Source organism: Herpailurus yagouaroundi, unplaced genomic scaffold (genome assembly GCF_014898765.1).
Source record: "Herpailurus yagouaroundi ecotype Mexico unplaced genomic scaffold, PumYag 195, whole genome shotgun sequence".
Taxonomy (NCBI): Eukaryota; Metazoa; Chordata; class Mammalia; order Carnivora; family Felidae; genus Herpailurus; species Herpailurus yagouaroundi.
The window spans coordinates 9,562,130-9,578,622 of record NW_024412426.1 but is presented as its reverse complement, the minus strand read 5'-3'; the positions used below and the strand labels follow the sequence as shown (position 1 = coordinate 9,578,622).

The 16,493-nt window shown below is 43.1% G+C and overlaps 1 protein-coding gene across 2 annotated transcripts in view; it reads left to right on the top strand.

Annotated features, from left to right (window-relative positions):
* Window positions 1–6,879: 6,879 nt before the first annotated feature.
* The window catches only part of RGS16 (regulator of G protein signaling 16), a 29,554-nt gene continuing 19,940 nt past the window's right edge, over window positions 6,880–16,493 (top strand). For both annotated transcript variants that reach the window (XM_040446530.1, XM_040446529.1), the window contains exon 1: window positions 6,880–6,890. The gene's annotated coding sequence lies outside the window, so the exon portion shown is untranslated. The remainder of the gene's footprint in view (window positions 6,891–16,493) is intronic.

The following is a 16,493-nucleotide window of genomic DNA, read 5'->3' as shown; positions in this document are numbered from 1 at the left end:
AGAGAGAGAGAGGGGGAGGGAGGAAAGAAACAGACAAGGTGAGGAGGTAAAACACACCCTATAATCTCTGAGTTGGAGCAGAGAACTTGATGGGGTCACGCAGTTCTTGACATAGGGATCACTGATCACTGCTATTCGTGAAGCGCATCTTATAAGCCCATGTTTTACAAACGTTTTCTTTCTGTTTTTTTTCCCCTCATCATCACAAGGCAGGGCTGTCCTGGCCTTTGCTTTTGTCTTTTAATTGAGCTTTTATTGACATATAACATTTTATTAGTTTCAGGTGTGCAACATAATGATCTGCTATTTGTGTATATTGCAAACTGGTCACCACGGTTAAGGCTGGTAAACATCCATCACCTCCTAGTTACAAGTTTCTCGTCTTGTGACGAGAACTTTGAAGACCTACTCTCTCAGCAACTTGCAGATATGCAGTACGGTGTTGTTAATTATTGTCACCATGCTGCACAGGACATCCCCAGGACTTGTTTATTTGATACACTGGAACTTACAAACATTTCATTGTTTAAGCGTCAGCACAGCCCTATGGAGCAGGCATTATTATCCCATTTTATAGAAAGGTACGTTGGTCTCTGAGGGTTATTGCCGCTTCCCCAGGCAAATGGCAGGATGGAATTGCAGACTGAATGTGTCTGATTAGCACCAAGCTCTTAGCCATGGCCTTCCACCACTTCCTGGGCCTGCGCTTTGCCTTGCTGAAGAAAAGACCTCTCTATATCACTTCTTCTACAGGAGAGCTAAGCTACCTATTTAACTTTTCATCTGTCGTTCATTTTCTTTCTCTTTTTACCCAGACTATAAGCTCCCAAAGGGCCAGTGTCAAGTCTGATACTTCTTGCATGGCAGCCTGTGCGGCCCAGGGCTCTTGTATGATGCACAGTGAGTGCCTGGATGTTCCCTCTAGAGTCAAGGTTATACTGGGCTGTCCTTCCTGTGCATAGATATCCCTGACTCTCTGTAGGGCTTCAATATTAGTTTTTTCAGTTCCAATCTCCCTTAAAACTGCTTGCAAATTCCATTAGAAGGTGAATAGAAGGTGAAGGTGTGGGTGAGGGCAGGTCTATGGCTCGGGAAAGAGTGAGGCCTCTATCGGAGGAACAAGATCTGGGCCTGGAGGCCCTCTGGGGAGGGGTTTTATAGGCCCTGCCATTACTTAAATATACACAGATCTGGGAATCCTGTAAGCCCGAGGCCAGGGAACAGCTGCTCTGCCAAGGGCGTATCTGTCTGGTAATTCTCATTTTTATTTGAATGCCCATCTGCCCCATCACTGACGTCACCACACAGCAGGTCCTGTTTTCCCTGCCTGTTGCCTGTGCCTGTGGTGTGGCCTTGCACTCAGGATGATCAAATGGCTCTGTGGGTGGCCTCCCTCTGAAGTGCATATGCATGGGGTGGAGGGGGCAGGCTGGGCCAGAGCGGGTGAGGATCCAGGCTGCCCATCAGGAACAGCGAGGAGGCTCTGGTGTTGTGTGTGTGTGTGTGTGTGTGTGTGTGTGTGTGTGTGCGCGCGCATGCACACCATGGGGGATGGCAGGCTGGGCAGGGGCAGAGTCTGGGAGCACCATCTTTGGTAGGAGGGAGGACGTGCCCTGGGAAAGGGCAGCTTCTGAAACCCAGAAAGGTTTGCCACTTCTGTGGCTAAGCAGTCAGCCCCGGGGGATTAAGGAGTCAAGTGACTTCCTCCAGAACCAGGGCTGCCTAGAGGTTCTTCCAACCTCTGGAGCTTCCCATGCCCAGCACAGGCCACAGCCATGAGAATAGGTATGCAAAGTGCTGAGAACATTCAGTGATTATAAGTTCTAGTCTCAAGCTAAGATTATTAAATATAATTTAATAATTATGTTACCCCCTCTATCTCCTATCCCCCAGTATTTCCTCACCTTCTGTTCTTCACAGTAGTCCTGGATTCAAATGCTGGATCTGGTTATTTACTAGTCATGTGATCTTGAACAGTTTCCTTAACCTCTCTGAGCCTCAGTTTCCATACCTGTAAAATGGGCCCAGCATTTCCACTCCTAGATATATAAACCTCCGAAACATTTTTATACATGGACACCAAAAGGTGTGCACAAGAGTGTTCTTAGTAGCACGAAATAGCAACAGTAGCACTTAGTAGCAGTAGCAAAAGACTGGACACCACATAAAAAGCTCTCAAAACAAGAGGATAGATTATGGTACGTTGACTCAACAGAGTATCACATAGTTGTGAAAGTGGATGGTGTCCGGTGATTCTGCAGCAACACTGGATGAATTGAGGCAAAATAGTGTTGAGCTAAAAAAGCAAGTCCTTCTATTAAAATTTGAATATAATTAAAACAATATTTTTTAAAGTTTCCATAGATATACAATCTAAAAAAAGAGACAGGAAGTGATAGGGGATGGGGTTGGCCTGTTGTAAGGGGAGGTAGGGAAGGATTCTTTTTTTTTAATCAAGCAGATAAACTTATTTGTTTGGTTATTTCAAGAGTTTATGGACAAGGGAGGCTAAGCCAGCAATTCTTAATAGCCTGTTATGAAAATTAACTACAGAAGAGGGCCGGTACATTATTTTAGTTTGTGACAATATAAGGAAGGAACATATGAATAGATACAATTCTTGGGTTAGATGTAGGTTTGAGGGTGTTCATCAGATCACTAAAACAGATGATTGAAAAAAAAAATCATTAAGACCCAAACATGGACCAATAAGGATAGTATGAATGAATGAAGTATTAGAAGATTAATTCAGTTTTGTGCACTGAAGTCCATTAAAAATATGACTGCAGAGATTACAGGATTGTATCAAATGAAATAATGTTCTTAACAACCTCCTAATGCACTCTCTGGCATCCAGTAGGTACTCAAGAAATAAAGTTAATCTCTCCATTTTCCCAGCCAACCATGGACCTTATCTTGCTCCCCGTAAATCAGGATTCTTAGTGCTTTGGTCCTTTAGGGATGGAGCCTAAGCCACTCATTAATTTCCTTGTGCTTCCTTCCTCTCCTGCTCTCCTCTCCTCTCTCCCACCAGAGAAAATAATAAAGCTTATCTATCCTGTGTTGCAGAGCTCTGGGGACAGTATATATGAGAAAGCTCAGGCTGTTAAGTGCCCCCAGTAAACGGTTGCTTTCCTATATGCCCTGCACCCTATCAGTGGATGGAAAGAACAAGATACAACTCCCGGGCCTGGGCAGGTTCTCCAGGTGACACAGACACATGGCCATGCTGCTGATGTCCAGAGAGGAGAGAGCCCAATGTGGTCTGTAATATTCTAGGAGGATGCTGGAGAAGGCGGCCTGGGATTGCGCACAATGTGGCTCCTATGGGCTAATGGAAAGAACACTGGACTTGGACCTAGGGCTGTAAAACCTGGGTTAGGATCCCAAACTTTCCCTGCTCTTCTTGTCTGTACTATGCAGCTTGGTCTATAAATTAAACCCACTCACACGCACACACGCACACACACAATGCAATGTGTGCCTGACACAGAGTAGACCTCCAAAAACTGTTTGCTGAATCTGAATCCTCTCCAGAGCTCGGGTTTTCCTCCAGCGGACTGATAGACTCACACCAGTCAGAGTGAAAAATGCCTAATCCAGATTTGACAAGGAAGTGTCATTTCGAGTTTCAGTGCCGATAAGTTTGGTGGAATAGACGGGTGATGTTTGTCACGGGGATGGAAGCGGATCACTGATTTGTATCCCTGCGTCCTGAGCCCCCTGTCCATTGGGAGCAGGATGCCTGGGAAAGACATGACAAAAAACAAGTCTCCTTTTTTCCCAGCCCTTGTTTCAGAAGCAGAGGAAGGAGAAAGGAAGTCACTGAAGCAATTCTGGGGAACCCTCATGGTGATGGAAATCAGGCAGATGGTTTGGGGGTACTGGTGATTTCACAACCCACGGGTCTTTTAAAAATCATTAGGCTTGTCCTGAGATAGTTAACCTTCTTTTCCCTCAAAAAAGTGACTTAGCCCAGCCCAGCAGCATGATTAGGTCGAGGTCTGTGAGACAGACCGGAAGGCTGGGGTGAACTCTGTACTTATTTCCAAAACAGATCTACTGAACACCCGTTATGTGTAGGCATGGGGCTGAGCTTTTTATGTACTTAAGAAAAAAATCTTCATGATATCTTAACCATCGGAATGTCTCCAACTATTCTTTTTTTTTTTTTAGGTATGAAACAGACTGGGGACAGTTTCTTAGGTCAGATGGGGTTATCCTGAGATCAATAGTGAAAATGTGGGGGCAGAAACCAGGCGTTGGGGTGGAGGCGACTGCCACAGACAGGAAGTGAGGGCATCCTGTCTTTTAGGTCACACCTGCCTGTCTAACGCAGAGGCGGGGGTGGTGTCTGCGGATTTTGACCAGAGCACAGCTATGAGACTTGGAAGGGAGACCCTGGAGGCCCCCAGTGTCCCCGTTGGAAATACCTCCCACCATGGCCATTGCTGACCTCACACCGCCAATCCTGCCTCCTGCCTCACTGCGGAGGGGGACTAAAGTGTGCCTGTCTTTCCCACAGCGTTTGCATTTGCCAGGGATAAAGACCTTCGCCTGAAGGGATAAAGCTGGGCTCATCTTGAGCTTCAGTGGGAATTTTGGGGAAGGTGTGGGGTAGTGGGGAACTTAGAAAGAGCCATTTGGGTGTCTTTTCTCCTCACTCCAAGGGGCCAGAATTCTGTTCGAATTGAAAATGTGGCCAGCCTCCCCACTCCCCATGGCCCCCATATATTTAAAACTCTAGGGTATTCGCTCGTCTTTATGAGTAGGGAAAGGTCTTTTTACATTTAGAAGCTTTTCTTTTCTTTTTTGGATATGGGGTACATGAAGGTGTTTTATAAATAGTAAAAGGTTACATAAGTGTAAGACGATCCTTTTCTTATTGCTTCCTATGGAGCCCTGCTGCAGACAGAGGCCTCTGATCTTCTCACTGGGAGCCTCGCTCCCCTCAGCAGAGCCTGGCCCAGATTGGAATCCCGGGAGTACATATTATGTAAGGTTCGGCTAAACTGAGTAGACCTTCTCTTCTCATTTTCAAGTTTGGTTAGATTTATTTCAATTAACAAGTTGTATTAAGTGTTCACAAGGTACGTAGGACAGAAAGAAGAATAAAAGATTGCATGGTTCCTGTATTCAAGGAACAAGAAATAGAGAAAAAGTGGATCTTTTGGTTAAGTGAAATTTTAGTTAAAGCCTCAATACGTAAAGTGAGGTGAGAGGCTGCTTTGACTGAGGTGGGGGCAGAAGAAGGAGGAAGCAAAGGAACTAGAAAGTCAGGGTTAAGGTGGCTGGACCTCAACATTTCCCCTCAAGGCCTTTCTAGGGTTTCTCAGAGGCCAGTTCAAAAAGCCATAGTTTCCATAAAGCTTCTAGAAGAAAACAGGAGAATACGTTTCTGGCTTGGAGACAGGTAAATGTTTCTTCGGACACAAAGGGCACTAAGCATAAGAGGGAAAAATGACAAATGAGACTATGTGAAAATGTAAAACTTCTGTTCATCAATTGACATTGTTAAAATGAACAGGGAAGGCATGCTGGGAGGAGATGTTTACAACACACATCAGACAATAAACTTGTAGCCGGGATATGTAAAGAATTGCTAGAACGCAATGAAAAACAAAGAATAATCTTTAAAATTGCCCAAAGACTTACATAGACCCTTCACAAAAGGATGTACATTAGTGGCCAGTACACCAAATTAAAAAACTTGTCAACACCATCAATCATTAGGAAAATGCAAATCAAACAGTTTGCCAACAGCTAACTGTGTAAATAGTGGTGCCAGCATTTGAGACAGCTTTGTCCTTAACAGTTCGATGGGTTTCCAAGTGCTTCTTTATTTTTTAGTTATAAAACTTTTTCTTGTATCTTTTCTCTGCCTCCAAATTATTTTTATCCACAGCACCAAACCCATGAAGCTAGATTTTTTTTTTAAATAGATGTCAATGCTTATATAATCTTTCACTTGTGGCCTCTGAGGCCTCTTTTCTAAGTTCGCAAATGACACATTAACATTTCTCTTTGCCAGGGAGCCATCTCCCAATGGGCTACAGTCACCACCCTCTGTAAACACAGAAACCCGCATTACTATTAGCATAGCCTCATAATGATTTTCTCTTGCCCATAAATAGCCACACTTGTGACGTACAAATGACAACCCAAAAGAGTGCCAAGAAACCCCTGTTCAGAGCTCTGAGAGGCTCTACCAATGACGAGGGAACATTTGGAAAAATTAGGCCAAAACCAACAGTGAGGTTCCATTGCACACCCACCAAAATATGTAAAATGAAAATCCTGATCACAACAAGGGTTGACAAGCATGTGGAATAACTGGAATTCTTATACGGTGCTGGTGTGAACACAAGCTCATACAAAGCAGTTTGACAATTTCTTTAAAGCTAAATATGTATTTACCCAGCTACTCCACTCACGGGTCTCAAAACATAGGTCCACAAAAAGACATGTACACAGATTTTCATAACAGTTGTATTCACAACAAGCAAAACTTGAAAAAAAACAAACAGGAAGATAGATAAGCAAATTGTGGTCTATCATATCATAGAAAACACTGCTTAGCAATTAAAAGGAATACACTACTGATAAATATAATTCCAAAAAGAAGCCAAACACTGCGTTCTGTATGATTCTATTTATGTGAAATTTTACAACAGGCAAACCAATCAATGGGAAAAGCAAGAACAACAAAAACACCAGAAAAGTAAGTGCCTGGCTGGGGATGGAATGGGGTGGAAGGGTAGCAGGAAACTGGGAAGAGACATGAGCAAACTATCTGGGGTGATGAGAATGTTCCAGATCTTACTAGTGGTGTGAGTTACATGGGTGATATGTTTGTCAAAACTCCTCAGCCTAAAATACTTCAGACCTGTGTGTTCTGCTGTATGTGAATCATATCTTCATAAAAAAGTGGCAGGCAAAGAAATCACTAGTTTCCAATTTCAAGGAGGCAGCGTGAAGGTGTTTCTGTACCCTTCCTCTCTGACGAATAACTCACAAACCACTAGGAGAATAAGAAACAGCAAAATAAACTTCAGCTCTGTGAAACTAGATCACATCTGTAACCCACAATAATACATGGAGATAGCAGATGGAGAAATGACAAATGACTTACCAGAGAAGATAGAGGCCAAACCTGAACCCAGAGTGGGTAGGAGGGAGAAGAGGGGGGTGTTGACTGATAAGATACAAGTTCATATGCCTTCAGAATCCCAGAGACACTCAGGTATTAGAGGAATCAGGAGGGAGGTGGATCAGAAGGATTTTTGGAGAACCTGGTGAGAAATATTCACTACACCCTCCCTACTGCTTCCCTAAGACAGCATCATTATGAGCCCACAAATCCCTTCTCCTTTTACTTTTCTACATACCTATATGCCCTTATCAAGGCTTAGGGTCTGAGAAAGCTAAAGCCAGGAAGATCTGTGGGCTACTTCTGTTTTTCCACTCTGTATAACACTTCCCTGACAAAAGAAGGCACAGAGTCAGTTATTTGCTTGAAGAGACTAAGGAGTCTTCTAGTATTATACCTTATGCAGTATTTCTACCATAAACGGATCTGTGAGGTTGTGCAGACACCATTATTCCCCATCTTACTGATAAGGGAAACTGAGGCACAGAAAGATTACATGGTTTGTCCAAGATCATACAACCTGTTATTATCTACTCAGAACAAGAGCCCTGATCTGTTGACTTCAGGATCAGTGTTCCTTCACTATATTCAAAGAGTGGACAGACAAAAAGAATATGCTGTGATTCCCTTCATATGCAACTCTAGAAAATGTAAACTAATCCTTAGAGACAGAAGGCAGATCAGTGGCTGCCTGGGGACAGGTGAGCAGGGCAAAGTGGGAAGTAGAGATCACAAAGGGATTTGAGAGAATCTGAGAGGGTGGGTGGTAGTTGATTGCTCACTATTTTGATTGTGATGATTTCACTGGTGTTTACATATGTCAGAACATCAGATTTCACACTTTAAATATGTACACTTTACTGTGTGTTGACTATGCCTCAATAAACTGTTTTAAAATATATGGACAGAAATGAATCAGTCGCTGGGAGACCCTACAATGATCATTTCCACTTTTCGAACCTCTACAAAACATCAAAAAATATGCTAGACATATAGAATAGGACACACTCTGCCTTCGTAGGGATATGCTTAAAGAAGAGGATGTCAGAAACATTTACTGAGCATCTGTTATGGACTGCTTGTTTCTGTCCCCTCCCCCGAACTCATATGCTGAACTCTACTCCCCAGTGAGATGGTATTAGGAGGTGGGGGCTTTGGGAGATGAGTAGGTAAAGATGAAGTCATGAGGGTGGAGCCCCCATGATGGGATTAGTGTCCTTTTGAGAAGGGGAAGAAACCAGAGTATTCATGAGGACACAGTGAGAAGGTGGCCATCTACAAGCCAGGAAGTCAGCTCTCACCAGCCTGGATCTGCCCATGCCTTGACCTTGGACTTTCCAGTCTCCAGAGTTGAGAGAAATGAATGTTTGTCATTTAAGCCACTTGGTCTATGATATTTTTGTGAGTAGCAGCCTGAACCGAGAAACATCTAACATATTATCTTCTGGAATTTTCACTAAAGCCTATATAATGGCTATTATCATCATAACCATCTTACTGGTAAGAAATTCTCAAGCCAGTAAGAGTTGGGATTTCAGGGAGTCAATAACTAACACTTCTTTCCCCCACTCATTTCCTGAGTTCTTAACTCCGTCTGACTCCGGAGTCAGGCATACAAGGATGAAAATGTCTACTTTATTGCTGATAAAAGCTGGTTTGGAAGGCTTGGCTGAGAGCGCTGCCAAATGGGTCTGCTAATAGGCTCTCCTGAACTGGAATGAACTCTGTAATTGCAAGCTTCTCCTGAGGCCCCACTAAACTTAGCATAGAGTAGGGGTTGCAGGCTTCCTGAGGACAAGCCACTCTGGGCATATGCCCAGTTCCTTTTTCCAAACTCAGACCAGGGAGTTGCTACTGCCATTAGTAGGACTGAGTAAAGTTAGGGAGCAAGTTGGGGACACAAAAGATAACTTTAGGGCAGTCCCTTCGCATGAAAACATAAGGAGTCAGAAAAAAGTATACCCCCAACAGTCAAGTGGGATTCAGACATAAGTCTACACGCCGAACCATTTACCATGTCAATATAAATGGTTGTGTGCAAAAATAATTTCTGTGCACTAGGTCCTAAATTAAATGGACTAATTTCTGTGTGTCTATTCTGCACAGGCCTTGAGCCTGTGATGAGGCAGGCTAGGATAAATGTCATGGCCCCTGTCCTCAGGGAGTTCAAGAACAGACCAACCATTCCGAAATTACAGCCTTGGCCTCAACTTGTTTTTCAATATGTCTTCCACTGATCTATTTTGTGCCTCGTATTACCACACACAGGACTGCTACGTGTGGCCCCATATACGTAGCCCAAACCCTTGCCTTTATTATGCTATTCCTTTTGCTTGGAATCCAATTCAACTAAGTAGGTAGTTTCTGAGGATCTGCTGTGTTAACGATTCCAGGAGATGGAGCTACAGAGAGGAATCCTCTCTGTCTACTGGATATTGCAAAGCTTGGTCTTTATTTATTTATTTATTTATTTTACACATTCGATTTCCATTTATTGAGCACCTAGTATGTTTCAGATATTATTTAATTCTTACTGTTAATCCTAACCAATGGAACAGAGATATCATAATTATGATACATAATTTAACAAAAAAGAAATATAGGGTTCAGAACTCTAATTTGCCTATCTAAATCTTTTTTTTTTATTTTATTTTTTTAAATTTACATCAAAACTAATAGTGCAACAATCATTTCAGGAGTAGATTCCTTAATGCCTCTTACCTATTTAGCCCATCCCCCCCTCCCACAACCCCTCCAGTAACCCTCTGTTTGTTCTCCATATTTATGAGTCTCTTGTGCTTTGTCCCCCTCCCTGTTTTTATATTGTTTCCCTTCCCTTATGTTCATCTGTTTTGTCTCTTGAAGTCCTCATATGAGTGAAGTCACATGATATTTGTCTTGCTCTGACTGACTAATTTCACTTAGCATAACACCCTCCAGTTCCATCCACATAGTTGCAAATGGCAAGATTTCATTCTTTTTGATTGCCGAGTAATACTCCATTGTATGTATATACCACATCTTCTTTATCCATTCATCCATCGATGGACATTTGGGCTCTTTCCATACTTTGGCTATTGTTGATAGTGTTGCTATAAACATTGGGGTGCATGTGCCCCTTTGAAACAGCATACCTGGATCCCTTGGATAAATACCTAGTGGTGTAATTACTGGGTCCTAGGGTAGTTCTGTTTTTAGCTTTTGAGGAACCTCCATACTGTTTTCCAGAGTGGCTGCACCAGCTTGCATTCCCAAAGCTTGGTCTTTAAACGTCTAAATTCTATCCATCTTTCCAGGTCTACTTCCTCTAGGAAGCCTTACCAGGTTTCCCAACCTCTGATCTTTGGCTCTTTGGAGTATTTGAATTGTAGCTTTGAGTGGTGCTTCTAACTGCTGATCAGCGATTCCTTAGCCATGCCCACCAAGAGGAACACAATGGAAACACCCCATAATTCTGTGACTCATCTCCATAGCAGAGCCTCAAAAAGCTGGCCTTTCATTCCTTTGACCCCAAGTTTTGCTGCCTAGCATACAATGGGCAGAGGAGGCCAGAGTTAAGAGGTGGAAGGGTTACCACTCGTTGGCCTGCACCGGAGTCTTGCTTTGTCACCCCCTCCTCTAGTTCACCTTTGCCTCTAGTAGCTACTGACACTCCTTTTCGCCTTCCTGTTGCCATGCTTATTGGTCCTTCCCTGTGAGTCCTCCCACCTCAGCCTCTGTAGTTCAAGCTTGAATGAGCCTCAGCCAGATAGCCTCGACTTCTCCCACAGCCCAGAGTTTCTGTCCACTCTTTCAGCCTGTTCCACAGTCCAAGTCCCTCCCAGGAAGCAGAGTTGCTCTGGTCTGGGTCCAGAGCCAGACTGCATCTCAATGCAACCCCAGGGACTCCTTTGGGTTTTTCCAGGTTTACACTTACCAAAAGTCTCACTAGATCAGGGAATATGGTCAAATCTTTTTTTTTCTGCTGCCTGTACAGGAGCAAGGAGTGGAGGGACCTCCTCTTTTACTAAAGAAATTTTGGTTTGCCACATAAATTCAACTCTAAGCAACATTAATAAAATGGGGGGGGGTGGCCAGAGTACTTGGGGTCTCCATGGAACCTACACAGGGATATAGCCTGTTTGGCATCAGAAACAGTGAGCAGAGCCTGAGGAACCCAGAAGCCCTGTTTCTCTTCCTGCCTTGGTGTCCATCTGTGCGTCGGCTGCACCCTTTTCTCTGCTTGCAGACTGTTTTTCTGTTTCCTAGTTCCCAGTTCCCGTGGCAAAAAAATGACCAATAGCTTTCATGTTGACATATGACTCCTAACACGAAGAAATCAAGAGGGAAAAAAATTCTGTCTCAGTTTTGTGTCCAAAATTTTCAGGTAAGAGGCTAACTTGATTTGGATGTGTTTCCTTGGGCCAAGGAGGCAAAGAGGCAGTAGCAGCTTCTGCTTCTACTGCATGGAGGTGGGAGGGGAAGGAGAAATTCCTAGAGAAAGGAGACTGATGCTACCATCCAGAGAGTGTCTCCTAGACCCTCCCGTGGAGCACGTATTGACAGTCACTGTCTCTAGGAAACTAGCCCTGCTCCCCGCCCCCCCCCCTTTCTGCATCCAGCTACTGGTCACTAGTACTGGTAAAATGCCTACTTACAGGTGTTTCTTTTTCCCCAATCCCTACCCTCTCCTTAAGCTCCTAGAGGGCAGGGACAGGCTTAGAGCTCTTTGTAATCCACACCCCCTCCCCAACACACACACACACACACACACACACACACACACACACACACACACACTGTTTATCCAGTGTCTGCACTCAGCAGATTCACCTGGTGGCTGTTGAGAGAATACTGAAATATACCAATAATTGTTCTGAGCCCTTTACACAATAACTCACTGAACCCTTGAAATAATCCCCTGAGGTAGAAACATTTGAGGAGACTGAGGAAGGTAAGTAACTTGTCCAAAACGACCCAACTAGTAAGTGGTAAAGCCAGGATTTAAACGCAGGCAGTGTGATGCTCATGTTTGGCGTCCTAACCTACAGACCCTGTCACCTTTCCAGGAGTGTTTGGTGAGTTTCTACCTTGCTTCTCAGGTTTTTACAAGTGAGCCACATCTGTATATGCACACAGGCAGCAATGTCCCTGGATAAGATGAAAGAGTAGAAGTCGGGAATTTCTTGGTCATCTCCCCTCTCTTTGGTGTCCACACCTTACCTGAGTATAGGTAGAACCTGTAGTTCTTTTCTCTACTGATCTGTTTATGTGTCAGACCTGTTTATCTGTTTCACATACATGACCGGGGGTTCAGTTTTAATATTTACTTAATATACTTTTATTTTAAATAAAACTACTCCTGGATACTTAGTTTTAAGTTATGTTTGTAGAAAAACACATAATAAAGATTAGCTATTCTTATTTGTCTCCCTTCTGCCCACCTCCTTTTCCAAAGAGAAAACCACTTTCAACTCTAAGTTATTCATCTGGTATTTCCCCTAGATTTCCAATTCACAGAATGTGCTGCTTACTTATCAATTTTAGATGTTAGTTATAGACTTCCTATTATGGTAATGAGGATTTTAAACCCATGTACATTCCCTCCTTCTCTTCTTCTAGCCTGCCCCTGTTTCTGGTTAACAATGCTGTTGTTATCATAAATGTATAAATATTGTTTACTATTAAACCAATTAATGTATTTTAATTACATATCAATTCTTGCACATTTTTAAAAAATTTTTCCTGGGGTTAATAATTGCCTTTAATTTTCATTCATTTAGTTTTATATCAACAGTTGACTAAGTTCTTCCACATGCGCCCATAGCTCTGTGAAACATTGCTCAATAACATTTTCATGTTGTCGAGCCTGACAGATACCCCCTCAACCCCTCCCAGATGGCTCTCTTGGAGTCTGCTGACCTTGTATGGAGATTGGTTGCTCTCTCTGTTGTCTAGCTGTTATGACCCTTTCCTCTGCTGACTTCCTGAAAATTTCTTTCACCTTTCTCTTGTCTCCTAATTCTTGTCTCCTACCCCATCCTCTCTTTTTATTTTCTCGTTTTCACTTTAACAGAGCATATTTTCCAGACACTAGTAGCTTTCTAAGAAAGAGTACATGGGAGATAAAATTTTTTTGAGACTTTTCTGACTGAAAATCTCATTCTCTATGTACTCTTGATTTGGTGGGGGCGGGAGGGATAACATTCCAGGCTTAAACTTATTTTCACTTAGAGTTTTGGAGTCATTACCATTGTCTTCCATTTTCAATGTTGTTGTTGAGAAGACTGATGTCATTCTAATTCCTGCTCATCATTTTTGGTCTGTTCCCTGGTCCCCCTCACTCTGTTGTCTCAACTTTTAGGATCTCCTTTATGTGTCAGGGTTCTGAGTTTACAATGATGTGGGGCTTGATGTGGGACTTTTTACATTCAGTATGAGCACTTGGTAGGTCTTGTCAATTTGGAGATTTATGCTTCACTTTGGGGAAAATTTGCTTATATTATTTCTTTAGTAATTTCTTTCCCACTGTTTTCTCTGTTTGCTTTTCCCCCCTGGTATTCCTACTGGTTAGAAATAAGACTACTGGGCTTTATCCTCTAAATTTTTTTTTTTTTTGCTATCATATTTCTAATTTCCAAGAGCTTGTGCTTTTTCTCTGATTATTTCTTACAAAACAAAACTCTGATCTTATTTCATAAATGCAATATTTTCTCCTACTTCTCTAAGGATATTAATGATGGGTTTGTTTTGTTTTAGTTTGTTTACTTTTTATTCTGTTCCCTCAATCCTTTCTGTTTCTTCCAGGTTCCTTTATACCATTTATTTTAGTCTCTTTTGTGTTCAAGATTTTGTTCTAAGGTCTGGCGATCCTCAGTTGTTCACTTGTGTTTAAGAGCAAAACACTAAGAACATCATTGGAAGCTCTGTGTGCATGAGTGGGGCTTTTAGGAAACCTGTTTGTTTGTTTGTTTGTTTGTTTGTTTTCCCATGGGCAGCCCCGAATGTCAGCATCTGTAAGTATCTGTAAGTCTCCTTTCTGAGGCAGTTTGGTCTTACCACTCAAAAGAGGTTCCCCTGGGGCTGGGGCAGGAAGGAGTAAATAGCTTTGGTTATCAAAGCAGAGGGGGCCTGTGATCTGTTTGCTAGGGTTGTCTCCAGAGAGCAGCAAGATGCTAGAAAGGAAGGCCTGGGAGAGCAAGGGGTCCACAAGACAATACTTGTGTAAAAGATTCCTGTTCCACAAGAGAAGTAGCACAGCAGCAGGGAGCTTCTGGACCTGATCACAGATAGGGATTGTAGCTGTCTGAGCAGAAACCTGAATGGACAGAGGATCAAAGATCAGAGGGCCGCTCATTCCCACTACTTGATGCCTGGTGCTATAGAAAGCCTCATAGCCCTGGTACCATTTTCAGAGAGTACCTTTGGTAGATCTGATCTTTGTTTTTTGCTTTTCTAGCAGTTTGTGGAATGGGTACTTAAATTGAAAAAATCAGGTTAGGCTACAGGAAATAAAGAAAACAGTTTATGGGCTGGGATTCCTAGCTGATATGTGTACATTGACATATAAACTAATGCCAAGTGTACCAAATAATAATGACATAAAATAAATCCCCTGGGCCCCAAGTGCGAGAGTTCAGGATAGGCTTCTATCGGTTGCCTGGCTGCCCCCAGCTTCTACATTGTTAAGCCTGCCTACATCCATCATTGGAGGAGGATGCAGAATGTCTCTTCCTGCTCACACATCATCAGGGGATCATCAACCCTCCAACAGGAAAGACAAAGGAATGCAGCTGTAACTACTGGCATTTCTGGAGAGAATTTTTGTCCTTTAGCTCAGGGATCACACATGTGTGTGCACGCAGGTCCACATGTATGTACGCACGGATTAGGTTCCTAGCCAAAGTAATCAGGGGACAGATGGAGGAATCAAGCTCATTTCTAGCCTGATTCCTGCCCAGGGTCTCCAGGCAGAGTCCTGGCACCTCTAGGGATGTAATCACCGTCCAAGGTGTCTGGGGCAGCTAGGGGCCTGCTCTGCTTTTATAGTCTGATAGTTCCAGAAACTCAGAGTGGAGAAGAGAGATGATGTCAAGGCACGGAGGCCCAGGGGAGGATGGGGATAGGGACTGGAGTCCCTCCTGAGCACTAGTGAAGAGTAATCCTCACTCCTCTCTTCCGTCTCCCTGACAGCCCTGTGCGAAGGCAATGTGTCACCATATTTTCAGCAATTCTGCTAAGTTGTGTCTCGGAGAAGTGAAAGACAAATCTCCAGAGGTTTACATGTTTGATTCACACCTAACACAGCAGCTGTCTGTTGCCAGGGGAAATACTGCTGCGCACAATTCCAACAGCAGCCAGAGACCAAGTCTTTGACCTTACAGCCATTTTGTTTGTCTTGTTGTTCAGGCCTTGGGGAAAAGTGTGAATGATGCAATGCCAAAACCTCCTTTTTAGGAATGATGCAGGCACTGGCACTTTGGGAAAATAGAAACCTGGCCAGGGGTGGGGGGCACTTAGCAAGCAGTGGTAGGTGAGATGCTGCTCTCTTAATAGATGCATATGGATTGCATTCTAATAATACTTTGTGCTTATCTCAAAGGACCTTAACCAGAGAGCCTCATTAAGATCTCATGACAGCCTCATCAAATATACAGAAGATCTATGCTCTGTGTGTCAAAGAGAGAAACTGAGTCCTGAATGACTGGCTGGGTGACCTGTGATTAACCCATAACAAAAAGGCCCAGAAATCTATATTCATTCTCATTACCTCTCTTTCTTTCTTCATTCTCTTTGAGCAAATTACCCATTTTACAGTACTAGTTTATGACTAGACCCCTAGGTATATACATGGAATATGATGCATTAAAACCAAGAAAAAAACCATCCAATTCATAATATGAATGTCTTAGGGGATGATTTTCCTTTTCAAGGAGCAATTTTTTCACTTTAAGATGATTCCCCTTGGAAATGCATTAATGGTAAGCTTCCCTGGTACATTTAAATGTTAGCTTATGGATCTTTTCAGAGAAAAGTAGGGAAGGCAGAGGGGGATGATTTTTTTTTTAAGTAGCCTCCACTGAATGCAGGGCTCAAACTCATGACACTGAGATCAAGACCTGAGCTGGGGCTCAAACTCATGACCCTGAGATCAAGACCTGAGTTTGAGAGTCGGATGGTTTACCAACTGAGCCACTGGAGTGCCCTGAGGGGGCAGGGGAATGATAATTTAAGCTGAACTATCTGGTGGTCAATTCACAGTGAAGAGAGTTTGGAGATAACAATGATATCTGAAGTGATGGTGTAAGCCAATGAGTATATAGAATTGATTCACAAAAATGCAACTCAGGTGTAGTTTTAGGGG